The sequence below is a fragment of the Vombatus ursinus genome, unplaced genomic scaffold (assembly GCF_900497805.2).
Source record: "Vombatus ursinus unplaced genomic scaffold, bare-nosed wombat genome assembly UNPS02014807.1, whole genome shotgun sequence".
Lineage (NCBI taxonomy): Eukaryota > Metazoa > Chordata > Mammalia > Diprotodontia > Vombatidae > Vombatus > Vombatus ursinus.
Window position 1 is genome coordinate 15,491,756 of NW_020954585.1, and position 18,720 is coordinate 15,510,475.

Genomic DNA, 18,720 nt, shown 5'->3' on the forward strand with positions numbered 1-18,720 from the left:
GCATTCAGAATTCATCATTTCTCTCTCTGAGGTGGATACTATTCTTTTGTTTTATAATCAGTTCTTTGGAATTGTCTTGGATAATTGCACTTGTCAGAGTAGCCAAGTCTTTCACAGGTGATCATCCTTAACAATACTGATGTTTCTGTGAAAAATGATGTGCTGGTTCTTCTTCACTTTGCATAAGGCACATGGGTCTTACTATATTTTTCTGAAACTCATTTTTTTTAATAGCACAATAGTACTCCATCACAATTATATGCCACAACCCTCATTTTTTTTAATAGCACAATAGTACTCCATCACAATTATATGCCACAACTTGCTCTGCCATTCCCTAATTATTGAGCGTACTATCAACTTTTGATTCTTTGCCAACACAAAAAGAACTATTTATACATATGGTCCTTTTTCCTTTTTCTTTGATCTCTTTGGGAAATAAACATAGTAGCAATATTGCTGGATCAAAGGAAATGTATAGTTTTGTTTTGTCTTTTTTTTTAACACTTTGGGTCTAGTTCCAAATTGTTCTCCAGAATGGTTGAACCAATTCATCACTCCACTAGCAGTTCATTAGTGTGCCTATTTTTCCTTCATCAATTCCAGAATTTGTCATTTCTGATAAGTGTGAAGTGGTACCTCAGAGTTATTTTAATATGTCTTTCTCCAATCAATAGTGATTTAGAGAAGTTTTTCATATGACTATAGATAGTTTTGACTTCTTCTGAAAATTGCATGTTTATATTGTTTGACAATTTATCATTTGGGAAGTGGCTTTTATTTCTATAAATTTGACTCAGTTCTATATTTAGCATATATTTGAAAAATGAGGGAAAATGAGAGAAACTTGTTGTAATTTTTTAAATATTATTTCATTGTCTATGATACCTTTAAGCAAAATGTAGTTTCCCCCAATTATCTCTTTTAGTTAGGTCTATTTCTGCTTTTGCTTTCTTGTGATCATAATTGCTATTGCTGACTTTTCTACTTCAGATGGAGAATATTAGATTCTGCTCTGGCCCTTTATTTTAACTCTATATGTGTCTTTCTATTTAAAATGTGTCTCTTGACTTCTGCTTCTAGGAGCCAAGATGGCAGAGTAAAATGGTAGTCACTCTCACCCTCCCCTATCAATTCTGAAAGCCCAGAAAATATTACCCCAGAAAAAACCCTGGAAGAGCTGAACCAGAAAAAAGATGGGGAGCAGCAGTGCAGTAGCCCAGGTAACAGGAAAGACCCCTCTTGCCCTGGTGGAAGGAGAGCAGTATGGAACAGGAGGCATCTCAGTCAGCTAGCAGAAAGTCCCACTTTAGCATGCCAGGAGGCAATCCTGGTGCCTGGGCATTCTACAGCAAACAGGTCTCCCAGTGCTTCAGCAAAAATAAGGGAAGCAGTACTACAAAGGGACCCAGGTGAATAAACACCCTACAGCATTCATCTGAAAGTAGCTGAAGAAAGCAGCTAGAGTTGCCTGAAAGTTCCAGCCTTGCTGATTCCATCCCAACACCAGGTAAGCTGTCAGAACCCTACGGCCTCCAAATGCCATCCAGGAGGAGATCCTGAAGCCCAGGTGGGTGAGCAGGCAAACACCAACAGCTGTACCTCCAAGTGCCTCAGTGAGGGTGGGGGAACCAGTGGAAAACAGTCCAGAAAACCACCAGGTGCCTTAGAATTCTACAGCAAAGGAGTCTCCCAGTGCCTCAGAAGAACTAAGGGAAGTAGCACTGCAAGGGGCCACAGGCAGATAAACACTCTGCAGCACCCATCTAAAAGGAGCTGAAGAAAGTTAAAGGAAAGGAAAAGCAGGCAACCTAGAGTTGTCCAAAGGTTCCAGCCTTGCTGATTCCAGCCCAACACCAGGTAAACTGCCAGAACCCTACAGCCTCCAATTGCCAATGTAAGAGGCTCCAGCACAAAAAGCCAGTGACCAAGACCTAGGCTCCCAACACAAGAAGCTTGGGTCAGTGCCCTCTGCTCCCCAGAAGGAGAGCTAAATCTCTTTAAAGGCCAGGGAATAATGAAACACAATGAGTAAAAAGAAACTTACCATAGATTCATATAATGAGAAGAGTGAAGATCAAGACAGAAATTCTGAAGAGGACAACATTGTCAAAAAACTCACATCTGCAACATCAAAAGGGAATATGAACTGTTCTGAAGATCAAAAGGCCTTCTTAGAAGAGCTCAAGAAGGGTTTTAAAAGTCAAATGAGAAAGCTAGAGGGGTCCTTAAAAATAAAATTGGCCAATTAGAAAAATAAAGTACACTAAAGAAAATAAGTCCCTAAAAATGCAATTGGCCAACTGGAAAAAAAGTACACTGAAGAAAACAAATTCCTTAAAAATACAATTGGCCAATTGGAGAGGGAAGTACAAAATCTAACAGAAGAAAACAATATGTTAAAAATTAGAGTTGGACAAATGGAAACTAATAACTCTATGAGAGAGCAAGAATCAGTCAAACAGAAACAAAAAAATGAAAAAAAAAACAGATGAAAATGTAAAATACCTCATGGGTAAAACAACTGACTTGTAAAATTGATTCAGGAGAGACAATTTAAAAATTATTGGTCTACCTGAAAATCATGATGAAAAAAAGAGCCTGGACAGTATCTTTCAGGAAATCATAAAGGAAAACTGCCCTGAAGTCCTAGAAACAGAACATAAAATAACCATAGAAAGAATCCACACTCACCACCTGAAACAGATCCCAAATTGAAAATACCAAGGAACATAATAACCAAATTCCAAAATTATGAGATTAAAGAGAAAATACTGTAAGAAGCCAGAAAGAAACAATTTAAATATCATGGAACCACAGTCAGGATTACACAGGACCTTGCAGCTTCTACATTAAAAGACTGTAGGGCATGGAACATGATATTCCCTAAGGCAAAGGAGCTTGGATTGCAGTCAAGGATCAACTGCCTAGTGAAAATGAGCATGATCTTTCAGGGGAGGAGATGGATATTCAACAAAATAGGGGACTTCCAAACCTTCCTGATAAAAAGACCAGAGCTCAACAAAAATTTTCATCTTCAAGTACAAGATTCAAGAGAGACATAAAAAGGCAAAGATACAATATATTATTAATGAGGGCAAACTGTTTACATCCCTACAAGGAAAGATGACACCTGTAACTCTTAAGAACTGTATTGTTATTACACCATGTTAAAGGAGTATACATAAAGGGGGTGGATATAAGTTGACTTTGAAGTAATGATAAAAAAAAATCTAATCAAGTGGGTTAAATCGATCCAAGTAAGTGGATTAGTCTGATCTAAGAAAATGTACTGAGAAAGGAGGAGGCAGACAAAGGCAAATTACATTATAGGAAAAGACAGAAAAACCTATTACAGCAGAGGGAAAGAAGGGAGGGGGATCAGCATTGTTTGAACGATACTCTCATCAGATTTGGCTCAAGAAGGGAATAACATAATCTCTTAGGTATAGAAATCTAACTTGCCCTATAGGCAGTAGGAGGGAAAGGGGAAAGAAAAGGGAGGGGCATAGAAGAGAAGGAAGAAGCAGTAGGGGTAAAGGAGAAGAAAAGGGAAAGGGCTAATAGAAGGGAGGGGGCACTGAAGGAGGTGCTGGTCAAAAGCAAAACAGTAGTGAGGGGGGAAAGGAGAAGGAGAAAGAAAAGCATAAATGGGGAAAAAAGGATGGAGAAAAAGACATAGATAGTAATCATAACAGTGAATATAAATGGGATGAACTGTCCCATAAAACAAAAGCAGATGGCAGAATGGATTAAAAACCCTAATCCTATAATATGTTACTTACAGGAAACAGAGGGACACACAGGGTAAAGGTAAAAGGCTGGAGTAGAATATATTATGACTCAGCTGAAGTAAAAAAAAAAATGCAGGGGTAGCAATCCTGGTCTCAGACATAGCAAAAGCAAAAATAGATCTTATCAAAAGAGATAAGGAAGGAAACTGTATCTTGCTAAAAGGCACCATAGACAATGAAGTAATATCATTACTAAACATATATGCACCAAATGGTATAGCATCCATATTCTTACAGGAGAAGTTCAGGGAGTTACAGGAAGAAATAGACAGCAAAACTGTACTAGTGGGGGACCTCAACCTCCCCCTTTCTGAACTAGATAAATCTAACCACAAAATAAACAAGAAAGAAGTTAAGGAGGTGAATAAAACATTAGAAAAGTTAGGTATGATAGACCTCTGGGGATAATTGAATGGGGATAGAAAGAAATATACTTTTTTTCTTCCAGTGATACATGGCACATACACAAAAATTGACCATGTACTAGGGCATAAAAATGTCACAATCCAATGCAGAAAGACAGGAATATTAAATAGATGCTTTTCAGATCATGATGCAATAAAAATTATATGTAATGAATGACCATGGAAAGATAGACTAAAAAATAATAGGAAACTAAATAATCTAATCCTAAAAAACGATTGGGTCAAACAACAAAACATAGAAACAACCAATAATTTCATTCAAGAGAAAGACAATAATGAGACAACATACCAAAACTCATGGGATGAAGCAAAAGCAGTTCTTAGGGGAGGTTTTATATGTCTAAATGCTTACATAAATAAAATAGAAAAAAGAGGAGATCAATGAATTGGGCATACAACTAAAAAACACTAGAAAAAGAACAAATTAAAAATCCTCAATTAAACACCAAATTAGAAATATTGAAAACCAAAGGAAAAATTAATAAAATTGAAATTAAGAAAACTATTGAACTAATAAATAAAACTAAAATCTGGTTTTATGAAAAAACCAATAAAATAGATAAAACTTTGGTTAATCTAATTTAAAAAAAAGAAGAAAACCAAATTACCAGTATCAAGAATGAAAAGGGTGAATCTACCACCAAGGAAGAGGAAATTAAAACAATAATTAGGAATTATTTTGCCCAACTATATGCCAAAAAATTTGACAATCTTAGTGAAATGGATACATATTTATGAAAATAAAAAGTGCCCAGATTAACAGAAGAGGAAGCAAAATACTTAAATAATACCATCTCAGAAAAAGAAATTGAACAAGCCATTGATGAACTCCCTAGGAAAAAATCTCCAGGGCCAGATGGATTTACATGAGAATTCTACCAAACATTTAAAGAACAATTAATTCCAATACTATATAGACTATTTGGGAAAATAGGTGAAGGGGTCTTACAAAATTATTTTTATGATACAAATATGGTGCTGATACCTAAACCAGGAAAAGTCAAAACAGAGAAAGAAAATTATAGACCAATTTCTCTAATGAATATAGATGCAAAGATTTTAAACAAAATATTAGCAAATAGATTACAGAAACTTATCACATGAATAATACACTATGACCAGGTAGGATTTATACCAGGAATGCAGGGCTAATTCAATATTAGGAAAACTATCAGCATAATTGAGCATATCAACACCAAACCTAACAGAAACCACATGATCATCTCAATAGATGCAGAAAAAGCTTTTGACAAAATACAACAACCATTCCTATTAAAAACACTAGAGAGCATAGGTATAAATGGAGTCTTCGTTAAAATAATAAATAACATCTATCTAAAACCTTCAACAAGCATAATATGTAATGGGGAAAAGCTAGAAGCATTTTCAATAAGATCAAGGGTGAAACAAGGATGTCCATTTTCACCACTGTCATTCAATACTGTACTGGAAACGCTAGCTTTAGCAATAAGAGAAGAAAAAGAAATTGAAGATATTAGAATAGGCAAAGAAGAAACAAAGCTATCACTTTTTGCAGATGACATGATGATATACTGAGAGAATCCTAGAGAATCAAGTAAAAAACTACTTGAAATAACAAACAACTTTAGCAAAGTTTCAGGCTATAAAATAAACCCACATAAATAATCAGCATTTCTACATATTACCAACAAAGCCCAACAGCAAGAGATAGAAAGAGAAATTTCATTTAAACATACTGTAGACATTATAAAATATTTAGGAGTCTACCTCCCGTAACAAACCTGGGAACTCTATGAACACAATTACAAAACACTTTCCACACAAATTAAGTCAGATCTAAATAATTGGAAAAACATCAGTTGCTCATGGGTAGGCCAAGCTAATATAATAAAAATGACAATTCTACCTAAGCTAATTTACTAATTTAGTGCCATACCAATCAAACTACCAAAAATTATTTTATTTGGTTAGAAAAAATAATAACAAGATTCATTTGGAAGAACAAAAGGTACAGAATATCAAGGGAACTAATGAAAAGAAATGCAGGGGAAAGTGGCCTAGCCATTCCAGATCTTAAATTGTATTATAAAGCAGCAATCATCAAAACTGCTTGGTACTGGCTAAGAGATAGAGTGGTGGGTCAGTGGAATAGGTTAAATATGGAAGACACAGTAATCAATGACTATAGTAATCTATTATTTGATAAACCCAAAGACCCCAGCTTCTGGGATAAGAACCCACTCTTTGGGGAAAAAAAACTGCTAGGAAAACTGGAAAAGAGTATGGCAGAAACTAGGCATAGATCAAAATCTCACACCATATACCAAAACAAAGTTGAAATGGGTTCATGATTTAGATATAAAGGCTGATACTATAAGCAAACTGGGAGAGCAAGGAATAGTTTACCTATCAGATCTATGGAGAACAGAAGAATTCATGACCAAACAGGAGACAGAGAACATTACAAAAAGCAAAATGGATAATTTTGATTACATTAAATTGAAAAGTTTTTGCACAAACAAAGCCAATGCAACTAAGATTGGAAGGAAGGTAGAAAAGTAGGAAAGAATTTTTACAATCAATCTCTCTGATAGGGGCCTCATTTCTAAAATATATAGAGAATTAAATCAAATTTATAAGAGTATAAGCCATTCCCCAATTGATAAATGGTCAAAGGATATGAACAGACAGTTCTCAGATGAAGAAACTAAAGCCATCTATAGTCACATGAAAAAATGCTCTAAATCACTATTGATTAGAAAAATGCAAATCAAAACAACTCTGAGGTACCACATCACACCTATCAGAATGGCCAACATGGCAAAACAGAAAAATGGTAAATGTTGGAGAATATGTGGGAAAATTGGAACATTAATGCACTGTTGGTGGAGTTGTGAAATGATCCAACTATTTCGGAGAGCAATTTGGAACTATGCCCAAAGAGCTATAAAAAAAAGTGCATACCCTTTGACCCAGCAATAGCACTTCTAGGGCTATATATCAAAGAGATCATACAAATGGAAAAGGACCCACTTGTACAAAAATATTCATAGCAGCCCTTTTTGTGGTGGCAAGGAATTGGAAATTGAGAGGATGCCTATCTATTGGGAAATGGCTGAGCAAGTTGTGGTATGAATGTGATGGAATATTATTGTGCTATAAGAAATGATGAACAGGCTGACTTCAGAAAAACATTGAAAGACTTGTATGGTCTGATGCTGAGTGAAGTGAGCAGAACCAAAAGAACATTGTACACAATAACAGCCACGTTGTGCAATGACTAATATTGATAAACTTAACCCTTCCCAGAAATACAAGGATCTAAGACATCTCCAGAGACCTCATGATGGAAAATGCTATCCACATCCAAAGAAAGAACTACGGAAGTTGAATTGCTATTTTTTTCTCTTCTGTTGAGTTTTGTTTCCTCTTTCTGATGGTTCCTCCTATTGGTTTTAATTTTTACTTACAACGTCACTAATATGAAAATATGTTTAATAAAAATGTAAATGTATAGCCTATATCAGATTGTGTCCCATTTTGGGGAGAGTGGTGGGGAGGAAGGGAAGAAAAATTTTAAACTCAAAAGCACAGGGAAGTGATTGTTGACAAATCAAAATAAATTAATATAAAATGTGTCTCTTGTATTGCTAGATTCTGGTTTAGCATCCATTTTTTGCTTTCCATTTTATGGGTGAGGTAAGCACATTCACATTCACATTTACAATTATGATTACTAACTATATACAGCATACCTTGCTTTATTGTGCTTCATTTTATTGCACTTTGTAAATATCGCATTTTTTTTTTTACAAATTGAAAGTTTGTAGAAGCCTTTAATCAAGGAAGTCTTTTGATGCTTTTTTCTCGAAAGCATTTCCTCACATCATGTCTCTTTGGGTAATTCTCATAATGTTTCAAATGTTTTAATTATTATTGTATCTGTTATGATGATCTATGATCAGTTATCTTTGATGTTACTATTGTAATTGTTCTGGAGAACCAGAAAACTCACCCATAATTAATAAATATTGTATGTGTTCTTACTGCTCCACCTACTGGCCATTTTTTCATATCTCTCTCTCCCTCTGTGTCTCTCTCTCTGACTCTGTCTCTGTCTCTCTGTCTCTCTCTCTATCTCTCTCCTGTTCATCTTCAAAAGTCAATTTGGCTACTAAATACTGCCTCCCTTAACCTGACCTCCCCTTTACGAACCCCCTTTCTTTCATCCCCTTCTTTTCCTATTTCCATATTGTGTAAGTTATTTTTCTTTACACAATATCCTTCTTTGAACCAAATGAGAAAGAGATTCAAACATTGCCTGCCAACTCCTCTTGCATTTTCTCCTCCATTGTAAAAGCTCTACCTTGTGTGACTGTTTACGTGAGGAACTTTTCCCTATTCTACCTCTCTCTCCCCCATTATCCTACTGTATTCTTCTTTGTCACTATATATATGTGTGTATATATATATATATTTACATATATGTATATATATTTCACTATATATGTATACATACATATATATGTATGTATGCCTATCTATATATATGTATGTATGTATGTAATTTCAATATTTCAAACCCATGTCTGTCCTCTATCTATGTAAATTCCTTTTAAGTGCCCTAATAATGATACAGTACTTAGGAGTTATATGTATCATCTTCCCATATAAGAATGTAAGTATTTTAACTTTGTTGAATCCTTTAGGATTTCTCTTTCTTGATTCCCTTTTTATGCTTCTCTTGAGTCTTATCTTGTGTTGATTGTCAAATTTTCTATTCAAATCTGACTATTTCATCAGGAACGCTTGAAAGTTCTCCATTTCATCAAATATTCATCCCCCCCCCCCCCATGGATTATACTCACTTTTACTTGGTAGGTAATACTTGGTTGTAATTCTAGCTCCTTTGACTTCCAGAATATTATATTTGAAACCCTCCATTCCTTTAGTGTAGAAGCCACTAAATCTTGTGTGATCCTGACTGTTGTTCCACAGTATCTGAATCATTTCTTTCTGGCTGCTTGAATTATTTTCTCTGACCTGAGAGCTCTGGAATTTCACTACAACATTCCTGGGAGTTTTCCTTTTGGGATCTCTTTCAGGAGGAGATTGGTGGATTTTTTTCAATTTGTATTTTACCTTCTGGATCTAGAATATCAGGACATTTTTACTTGATTATTTCTTGAAACATGATGTCTAGGCTCTTTTTATGATGATGTCTTTCAGATAGTCCAATAATTTTTAAATTATCTCTCTTGGATCTATTTTCCAGGTCAATTGTTTTTCCAATGAGATAGTTCACATTGTCTTCTATTTTTTTTTCATTCTTTTGGTTTTGTTTTATAATATCTTGATTTCTCATGAAGGCATTAGCTTCCATTTACTCCATTCTAATTTTTAAGGAAGTATTTTCTTCAGTGAGCTTTTGGAATTCCCTTTCCATTTGTCCAGTTTGGCTTTTTAAGGCATGCTTCTCCTCATTGGCTTTTTGGACCTCTTTTGTCATTTGGGTTAGGCCATTTTTAAGGTGTTATTTTCTTCAGTATTTTTTGGGTCTCCTTTAGCAAACTGTTGACTTGTTTTTCATGATTTTCTTGCATCACTGTCATTTCTGTTCCCAGGGAGGGAGGTTCTAGAATATCAGGGCAGTTTTCCTTGATAATTTCTTGAAATATGATGCCTAAGTTGTTTTTTTTTTTTTACTCGTATCTTTCAGTTGGTCCAATAGTTCTTAAATTATCTCTCCTGGATCTATTTTCAAGGTCAGTTGCTTCTCAATGAGATATTTTATATTTTCTTCTTTTTTTCATTTTCAATTTGTTTTATTATTTATTGAGATTTCATGGCTTCATTAACTTCTACTTGCCCCTAATGTTTTCACTATTTTATTTTATTTTTTTTTTAATTTTTACATGTGTTTTTAAAACTTTGGGTTACAAATTTTCTCCCTTCCTCCCTCCCCACCCACCCTCATTGAAAAAGCAAGCGTCTCAATACAGGTTATAGCTGTGTAGCCATGCAAAACACTTCCATAGTACTCCTGTTGTGAAAAACTAGGTATATTTCCCTTCAACCTATCCTACCCCCCATTTATTCTATTCTCTCTTTTGACCCTGTCCCTCCTTAGAAATGTTTGCTTTTGATTATCCCCTCCCCCAATCTGCCCTCCCCTGTCATCTCCCTGCTCTCTTGTCCCCTTCCCCCCTTTTTTCCTGCAGAGTATGATAGATTTCCATACCCCATTGTGTATGTTATTCCCTCCTTAAGCCAAATCCAATGAGAATAAGATTCACTCATTCCCTCTCAACTTCCCCCATCTCTCCTCCACTGTAAAAGCCTTTTCTTGTCTGTTTCATGTGAAATAATTTACCCCATTCTACTTCTCTCTTTCTCCTTCTCCCAGTATAATCCTCTCTCACCCCTTAATTTTATTTTCCAGATATCACCCTTTCATCTTTAACTCACCCTGTGCCCTCTATCTATACATACATACACACATACATACATATATATGTATATACATATATGTGTATATATATATATATTTTTCCCCTCCCACTACCCTAATACTGAGAAAGGACTCATGAGTTACAAATATCATCTTTCCCTGCACGAATAATAACTCTCTTATGATATCTCTTTCCTGTTTACTTCTTCCATGTTTCACTTGAGTCTTGTTTTTGAAAGTCAAATTTTATATTCAGCTCTGGTCTTTTCATCAAGAATGCTTGAAAGTCACCTATTTCATTGAATGACCATTTTTACCCTGAAGGATTATACTCACTTTTGCTTGGTAGGTGATTCTAGGTTGTAGTCCTAACTCCTTTGCCCTCCAGAATGTCATACTCCATGCCCTCCGGACCCTTAATGTAGAAGCTGTTAAATCTTGTGTTATCCTGATTGTGTTTCCACAATACTTGAATTGTTTCTTTCTGGCTACCTGCAAAATTTTCCCCTCGACCTGGGAATTCTGGAATTTGGCTACAATATTCCTAGGACTTATCCTTTGGGGAAATCTTTCAGGAGGAGATTGGTGGATTCTTTAAATTTCTATTTTGCCCTCTAGTTCTAAAATATCAGGGCACTTTTCCTTGATCATTTCTTGAAAGATGATGTCTAGGTTCTTTTTTTGATCATGGCTTTCAGATAGTCCAATAATTTTTAAGTTCTCTCCCCTGGATCTATTTTCCAGGTCAGTTGTTTTTCCAATGAGATATTTCACATTCTCTTCTATTTTTTCATTCTGTTGGATTTGTTTTACAGTGTCTTGATTTCTCATAAAGTCACTAGCTTCCAATTGCTCTATTTGAATTTTTAAGGAAGTATTTTCTTCAGTAATCTTTTGGACTTCCTTTACCATTTGGCCAGTTTTGCTCTTTAGGGCATTCTTCTCCTTATTGGCTTTTTGGACCTCTTTTGCCATTTGGGTTAGGCTATTTTTTTAAGATGTTATTTTCCTCAGTATTTTTGGGGGTCTCCTTTAGCATCACTCTCAGTTTTTCCTCTACTTCTCTTACTTGCTTCTCTAAATCCTTTTTGAGTTCTTCCATGCCCTGGGACTAATTCAAATTTTTCGTGGAGGCTTTGGATGTAGGAGCTGTGGCTTTGTTGTCTTCTTTTGGTTCTGTGTTTTGATCTTCTTTGTCACCAAAGTAAGATAATATAGTCTGACTCTTTTTGCTCTACTTGCTCATGATCTCAGCCAATTACTTGAGTTATAAACTCTTTGTTAAGGTAGAGGTCTGTTTCCAGTGAGGAGAATGTACTGTCCCAAGCTTCAGGGGTTTTGTGCAGCTGTTTTCAGAGATACTTCTAGGGACCTGTAAATTTTCAGTTCTTCAAGGTGCTATGATCAAGGGTGAGGTGTTTACACATTTCCTGGCCTGTGCTCTGGTCTACGAGTGACCACAAGCACTCTTTTCTGTCTTAGAACTGTGGGGAGGATTTCCTCTCCACAGCCACTACAAGTTCCACCATGCCAGCACACCTCTTTGCCCCAGGACTGCCACCCAGTACTGTGACCCAGATCCAAGCACAGGCAAAGCAAGAGAATCCTGCACCAGCACAGAGATCCCTGCAATTCCCCTCTGATCAGCCACTCAATTCCCCCTCAGTCTGTGGGCCAGAAGCTCAGAAGGCAGCCACCATCCCAGAGCTAAGCTTGGGGAATTGGGCTGTTACCCCACAGTGCTTCTCTCTCACCAGTGCAGAAACAGACTTTTCCCACTGACCTTCTAAATTGTCCATGGTGTTCATAGGTTGAGAAGTCTGGAATCCACCACAGCTGCCCCTGATTCAGTCCTCTGAGGCCTGCTCCAGGTTCACTGGGACCTGCATGCCCACGCTGAACTGCATTCCTCTCCCAGCCTGGTGCAATATATCTTTTCAATCAATCGTCCAGGCTACCTTGGGATGGAAATTTGTTTCACTCTGTCTTTTTGTGGGATCTGCTGCTTTAGAATTTTAGCGCCATTTTTATAGGTATTTGGAGGGGTTTGGGGGAGAGCTCAAGCAAGTCACTACTTTTACTCCACCATCTTGGCTCTGCCCCCTTACTTGCCCCTAATTTTAAGACACTATTTTCCTCAGTGAGGATTTGTGCTTTTTTTTTATTTGTCTGTTTTTGCTTTTTAAGGAGATTTTTTTTCTTTAGTGAATTTTTGTACCTCACTTTCCACTTGACGTTTTTTTGCCTTTTAAGCAATTCTTTACTTCGGTGATTTTTTTTTTCTTTTACCCTTAGGCCAAATCCATTTTATTTATTTATTTACTTATTTTTAGTTTTCACTTTCACAAGATTTTGAGTTCCAAATTTTCTCCCCATCTCTTCCCTCCCCCCACTCCAAGATGGCATGCATTCTGAATACCCATTCCCTTAATCTGCCCTCCCTTCTATCTCTCTCCCCAACTTGTCTTATCCTCTTCCCCTTCAATTTTCTTGTAGGGCAGGATAGATTTCTATACCTCATTTCCGGAATATCTTATTTCTCAGTTGCATGTGAAAACAATTTTTTTTTTCAATATTTGTTTTTAAAACTTTGGGTTCCAAATTTTCTCCCTTCCTCCCTCCCCACCTATCCTCATTGAAAAGGAAAGCAACTCAGTACAGGTTATACATGTGTAGTCATGCAAAACACTTCCATAGTAGTCATGTTGTAAAAGACTAAGTATATTTCCCTTACTTCTATCCCACTTCCCATTTATTCTATTCTCTCTTTTGACCCTTTCCCTCCTTAGAAGTGTTTGCTTCTGATTAACCCCTCCCCCAATCTGCCCTCCCCTATCATTCCCCTGTTCTCTTGTCCCCTCCCCCCCATTTTCCTGTAGGGTAAGATCGATTACCATACCCAATAAAGTGTGTGTGTTATTCCCTCCTTAACTTAAATCCAATGAGAATAAGATTTACTCATTCCCTCTTGCCCTCCTCCCCTCTTCCCCTCCACTGTAAAAGCCTTTTCTTGTCTGTTTTAAGTGAGATAATTTACTCCATTCTACCTGTCCCTTTCTCCTTCTCCCAGTATAATCCTTTCTCACCCCTTAATTTTATTCTTCAGATATCTCCCCTTCATCTTCAACTCACCCTGTGCCTTCTATCTATCTATCTGTCTGTCTGTCTATCTATCTATCTATATACATACATATAATTTTTCCCTCCAACTACCCTAATGCTGACAAAGGTGTCATGAGTTACAAATATCATCTTTCCATGCAGGAATGTAAACAGTTCAACCTTAGTAAGTTCCTTATGATTTCTATTTCCTGTTTACCTCTCCATGTTTCTCTTTAGTCTTGTATTTGAAAGTCAAATTTTCTATTCAACTCTGATCTTTTCATCAAGAATGCTTGAAAGTCTTCTATTTCATTCCAAATCCATTGTTTAAGGTTTGTTTTTTATTCAATATATTTTTCTGTCTTTTTTTTTAGAAGACAAATTCTCTTTTCACAATTTTCTTGCATCATTTTCATTTCTTTTTCCCAATTTTTCCTCTGCCACTTTTAACTGTTTCCTTAATTCTTTCAGGAATTTTTGTTGGGCTTGGGTTCAATTTTCTTTAGGGCTTTTTTTTTGTAGCTGTTTTTACATAGTTGTCTTCTTTTGAGTTCATGACTTCATCTTTTCTGCCACTATAGCAGCTTTTTATGGTCAATTTATTGTGTGTGTCTGTGTGCGTGTTTTCTCATTTTTCCAGCCTATGTCCTGAATTTGATCTTCATGTGAAAGTTGGTCTCAAATTACCTTGGTGTATGGATGTACTGTCCCAATCTTCAGACTTTTTCATACTGATAGTTTCAGAACTAGTTATGGGGATGTGAATATTTTTGGTGCTTCTTTGGTGGTATGAACCTGGGAGAGGTGTGGTCACTGCTCTCCTGGTCTGTGCTAAGGTTTTTACCAAGGAAGACCTCCTTTTCCCATGCAGGTGCATTGCTAGCACTTCTCTTTGCCTTGAAACTGTAACCAGTGCCCATGTTCCCTTGTGACTGACTAGCAGCTCTCTTCTCTACCCTTGAACTGTGGTCTAAATATGTATATGTGCAATACAGTTGCTTATCAGTGCCAGCTGTACCGAATTCTATCAAAGAGTCCCCTGTGGTCTCTTTCTAACTAGTTATTTGATCCCCTCACTGAGTCTGGGCTAAGAGCTCCCAAAGCTACTGCAGCACCTGTTGCCACTACAGCATATAGAAGGAGTTGGATAGACCTCCACCCCAATGTTATAGCCTTCCCCTGACAAACTCTTAAGTTTTCTTGGCCCAGAAAAAATATCTCATTCCAACTTTTTGTTGACTCTGCCACTCCAAAATTCTATTTGAGGAGGAATTATTTTAAAGTTGTTTTGAGGGGACTATTGAGAGAGTTCAGCTGGGTGTCTGTTCCTAATCTGCTATCATGGCTCTGTCCCTGAAAGTGTTAATTATTGAGAACTTTAGTGATAAGAAGGACCAGGAACATGAAAACACTAGAAGAAAAACTGAGGCACATCAATGAATTCTGCTTTGTCAGGAGCTGTTGTTATTTCCATATTCCAACAAGGTTATTGTCCATACCACCTACGTCACACACACTTCCTTATATCCAATTCAACACTTACAGGTTTACTGGTTGAGTCTAGACATATGACTACACTCAGCATCAAGAGTACTATGTAGGTCTATAGTTTTAAGTCTCTAGCTTACAAGCTTTCATCAGTGAGCTTACATTTAAACTGCCAATATGCCCAAATAGGTAAAGGTAAAGGCATTTACTAGGAAGGCATTATAAGAATACAATCCATGAACCTGGGATGCACTCTCTCCTGGTTTACAATACAAACAATATCTGTGGGAATAATGGGGCACAAATTAGAGTACATTGCTATTGAGGCACACACATATAGGACCAAGGCAAGCCACACCTTACTATGGTGTCACATAGTGGACAGAGCCCTAGTTCTGGAGTCAGTGGACTTGAGCTTAAAATCACACCTCTATGTATTACATATGTGACTTTAAACAGGTCACTTAACTTCCAGGACTGATATTCTAAACAGCTGCTCCTTACTTCAAACTGCTTCATATTCTTTTCTTTCTCTAAAGTTTACAATATATAGTTATTTAAAAACCACCTGGGGTAAATGAATCTTCCTTTAAACCATGTTGAGATTTCTTTCCACATCATCATAGATCTATCCACATTTACAAAGAGGTTAGCAAGACACAGACCAATCTTCATGTTGTTTTTTTTTTTTGTAAATTACTTATTTTGTTATTTTCCCCTTACTTTCCATGGCTATGTGAACTAATTGGAGGGGGAAGAGGGAAACCCACCCTAACTTCATTCTCCTTCTAATTAAACATTTGTTACCCCCCAAAAATCAACCAGGTGCTTTGGGAGCAAATTCCATATCCCTAAAGCCAGATAGTTCTCTAGATAGGTCTGTACTCACAAGGGGTTCTTTTGGAAGCCTGGAAGCAATAGCCAACATCCTGGATGTCAAACCTGAAACTCATCTTATTTAAGAGGTGTTAATGAATCAGAGCAATGACTAGAATGTGAGGGTTTCCTCTGGGATATATTTGGGTCCTCTGCTATTGCCTCCTATTTGAGATAACATTCCCTTTATCCTCTATATATTTAGCATGTGTATAGTTGTATAAAAAGTGTTTTTCAGATTAGAAAGTGAAATCCTGGAAGGCCTTCTTTGTATCCACAGGGCTTAATATAATGTCTGGCATAATAAGAATGTAATGCTTTTTGACTGACAGTTGACTGGCTGATAACTAGGCTTCTCACAGAGTATCATAGTATACTGCACAGATTTACATGTTTGTTAATCAATAAGATGATATCTAGAGACAGATTATCAGAACTAATGTGGAATGAAAAACCAATTAAAAGGCCAGAAATAACTGTAGTTGTTGATTACCCCCCCTCACCTGCTCCCCAGTGTCAGTTGCTAAGGCTGGATCTTGGTGGATCCCAATACAAGAGACTCAATATATAAAACTACAGAATTTTTGTGGGCAGAAATCCTTCTGGGCAAATGAGAGATTTTTTTGGATCCCAGGAGGGATATGCTATTGGTATGATACAAGGGTGACAAGGACCTCAAGTAAAAATAAATATAATTATTTGAAAATTTCTGGTTCAATTTTCAATGAGGTAGCAAATACATTGGGAGTGCAATGCTTGGAGATTGCTGTATTTTAATATTTCTTAGTACTAGAGAGTCAATTTGGTAATACAGAAAGAAGCTATGTACCTATCTAACTCCTAGTAAGAGAGAGAAATTGTCTCTCATTTTGTGTAAAAATGATAGAAGCTGCTACACAGGGTTACAATCTATAGTACAGAGCATTGGTACACATGGGACATGCAACACTGGCTCAAATTCTTAGAAGGACAGTGTATGATATCTTAATTCAACTATAAGCCCTATAAACAAAAGAAACAGACCACTATGCCCTCACACCCAGTACACTGATCTGGTATAATTGATTTGAACGAGAGATGAGGCTAAGTGGTACAGTTGATAGAGCACTGGGCTTGCAACCCAGAAGACTCATTTTATGAGTTCAAATCCAGATTCAGACATTTACTGGCTTTGTGAATTTGGGCAAGTCACTTAACCCTCCTTGCCTCACTCTATTCATCTATAAAATGAGCTGGAGAAAGAAATGGCAAAACACTCTAGTATATTTGCCAAGAAAACTCAAAATGCAGTCACAAAGAGTCAGGCATGACTAAAGTGACTGCATGGCATGAGATGAAGAAGCTATGTTCAGGTTGGTCCTGCAACACCATGCTATACAGAAGAAGTCCAAGCTATCTTAAGAGATAAGGGCCATTAAGACCAAGAGGTAGCCCTGGATCAACCAAGTTCCACTACACTTGATCCAAAGCAGATCTATTGGGATATGGCTAAATGGGCACAGACAATCTTTGAAGAATGAAAATAGAGCTTAGTAGCAGAGGTGAAAGTAGTTTCATGACATAAAAATTGTAACAGAACACACAACATTGAAACATGTTGTGATACAATTGTGTCCTGAATGAACACATGTATACCAGAAAGGCAAGAAGATAATGGCTGTGAAAAACTTTAAAATAAAAAAAAAGACTTCAGAAAACAGAGTAGGTGACCTGTATGGAGATCTTTCTGGATTCCCAAAATGATAAAGTCAATCTCACAATCAGCAATTACTTATGAATCTATCCCAAGTGGGTTTGTGATGAAAGTGACAATGAAGATTGAGAATGTAATATGTGCAGGTATATTGTACTGCCATATTATATATAATGGACACCAGGTGGCCAATGTGTTTAGTCCTGTTATGAAATACACTTGAGGAAAATTTCAGTGTGGACTATGGAAGGGCTAGGACTGTATGGTCTGAGTGAAATGGACGTATTTCTATATGCCTACATCAGAATGAGCCTGGTGTTTAAATAAAGGTATTTTTGGTGTCATAGGGAAGTAGACACTTTGGGTCTGGCATGTCCAGACCTGGATAATATATTCTGCATGTCAGTATTGATGGGGAGCAACACCAGTTTATTCAATATGCTAGCAAATGTACTGAAAGCAAAAAAAAAAGGGACTCCATATCTGAACATTTTGACTGTCCATGGAGCCTAGAGTAAGTTCTACAAGAAGATGACTTTCTGACAGTCGGACTTCATATCTCATGCAAAACCTGAAATGATTAGCTCTAAAATGAGCTGTCTTCAAGAAGTTCAAAGACTACAAGTATGAAATTTTATTCTAAGTATAGAGAGGCAACATAAACTTATCTATATTTTGAATAGCACAAAACTGGATTCTGCCTTCAAAAGATGGATAGTGGCACCAGTTATATTTAGAATATTCTACTGGCCAGGAAAAAAAAACAGTATGAATAGATACTCTCTTTTTTAGGCAACAGAACACCAAAGTTAAGGTGATAACTTTGAAAGGTGAGACTATTTTTTGATATCTTGGGAGTTAGGTTGTAATAAGATAGAAACCAACAGAGAACTTAGGTATTTCATTAGA